Source organism: Charadrius vociferus, unplaced genomic scaffold (assembly GCF_000708025.1).
Source record: "Charadrius vociferus isolate BGI_N301 unplaced genomic scaffold, ASM70802v2 scaffold2037, whole genome shotgun sequence".
In the NCBI taxonomy this organism is placed as follows: domain Eukaryota; kingdom Metazoa; phylum Chordata; class Aves; order Charadriiformes; family Charadriidae; genus Charadrius; species Charadrius vociferus.
The window spans coordinates 17,216-19,447 of NW_009649354.1; positions in this window are offsets into that span (position 1 = coordinate 17,216).

A 2,232-nucleotide genomic window follows, 5' to 3' on the forward strand; every position below is an offset into this window, starting at 1 on the left:
CTGGGGCGCAGCAGTGGTGGAAGGCCCCACATGGTTTCTGGGAGCCCTTGGGGGGGCCTCAGGGATCCTGGTAGGGCTGGGGGTGCCCACCAAGACTGGGGGTCCCCACCAGGGCTCAGTTACACTCCCATTTCCTCCCAGGCCTTATTCCCAGTTTTTCCATGGATGGGCCAGAGCCCTCGGGGGACCGAAGCACCCGAAAGGGTAGGAACCCCTGGGCTGTCCCGCAGCCGGCGCCGAGCTGCATTGCACCACTTCCAGCTCGGGGCCCTTCCTCTTGCACAACGCCCACCGCGGTGCTGCCGCCACCACTGCCGCCCGCCATGGTCCTGGCCACCACTGCCCACCATGGTCCTGCCACTGCCACCGTCACCCACCATGGTCCTGCCACCACCACATGCCATGGTCCCACCAATGCCACGGCCACCAGCAAAATCCCGCAGCTCCAGCCACTGGCCCAACTGGACTGGGGCCTCTGGGGTGCCCTCTCCTGCGGATCCCCAGCCAGCCCGGAGGGACCCACGCAGGGGACACCCCTTCCCCCCTCAGCCCCCAAATCCCAACCATCCCCATCGCTCCCACTCCAGAAAGCACGAACAAGGCGGCACTGTCCCCACTCAGTCGGGTCTCTGTCCCGCGCCTGTCCTGCGCCGTTGGGGCGGCCCCGGTTGATAATACCCCAAGTGTTTGAGACCTCATTTCAGCTGAAGAGCCCTTTTTTTTCATCCTCTTGTGCTGCCAGAGGACACTGTCCCCCCTGGAGCCCCCCCGCGATGTGTCTGCTGGGTCTGGGCAGCCCTCCCAGAACTGCCGGGTCCAAAGCAGCTGTGGCAAAGAGATTTCAGTCCCTGAGGCACACAGGGACCCCACATCACCACGTCACCCATCTTCCCCCATGAGCTTTGGCCCCAAGTCCCTTCTCAGGGAGGGACATCGCAGGTTTGGGTTGTCACGCGTGAGCCACCCCTTTCAGTAGGTGACATCCCAAAGCGGATGGGTCACATCCAGCTCCCTATGGAGTCGCCCAGCCAAGCTGCGCCCTGTGGCCTTAGGGATCCCCGAAAACACAGCAGCTCAACACCCCAGAGGGACGAGCATCCTCTACCGGGCCCCTGGTTGGCATTTTCTCCGTGCCGGGTGCTGGCGGAGCCGAGCTGAGACTGGGTGGGTCTATTTAGGAGCAGGGGACATGGGATCCTCTTGGCTCATGGCGGCGGCGGGGAGAGGAGGAGGAGGCGGCAGAAATAGCCCGTCTGAAAGCCGAGCGCTGGCAAAAGGACTTGGCACCGGCAGAAATGAGCCACGCACAGGGCATGGGGAGGAAAAGGGAGAAAAAAAAAAAACCAACACCCTAAAGCCCCAAAGGAATGTTAATCCCGGGCAAAGCTCAGGGGAGAGGAGGGCGAGGGCTGCTCTCAGCCTCGCAGGTGCGTGGATCCGGCCTGTCCCCCCCAAAAAAATTGAGTTTTGGGGCTGAGCGGTGGCCCGGGCCCAGAGACTCGCAGGTTGGAGGGGATGCGTTGGGGTTTTCTTTGCTGTCCCGCTCTGGGGGTCACCGTCCCTCCCCCACTGTATCAGCACAGGGGCTGTGGTCGTGGTCCGGTGCCCACGGGTGCCGGGGCGGGGAGCAGGGGGCAGCGGGGCTGCATGAGGTGCCCCCCACCCCTCGGGTCGCAGCAGCCCTTCTCCCAGCCCTGGCAGCGATGCCGGTTTTGGGTGTCTCCCTCCTATTTCTAGCTCCACGTCTGGCTTCAGACACAAAGCTGAGATATTTTTGCTGTGCAGCATCAGGACCAAACACTCAGACTCAGCAACGCTGCAAAAAAAAAAACCCTTATCTGGCTTTTTTTTTGCACCAAACCTCCCTACGCTTGACCTGCAAAGTGCCCTCCTACAACCCAGGGTCTGGGGGTACAGGAGCACCCCATTTCTTCACACACCGGTAAAAAGAAACCTTTGCCAGTTCTTCAGAGGCTGAAAACCATCTGTTATCCCCCAAATCCTGAGCTGGAGGCTGCAGAAACGAATCGGGAATCACTGCAGGAAATCTCCCATCCTCTGTAGGTTTAATATATCCCCATCTCGGGGGTCCAGCGCGCAGGATCCCCTCCTGCGCATCTACGTAGGCCATCCTCCCCCTCCCCGGCACGGGTGGGAGCCGCTGACTCATCTGCCCATCGTCTCCCCCCCCCACGACGAAGGGGAATTTATCCAGCGGCTTCCAGGGGCTGG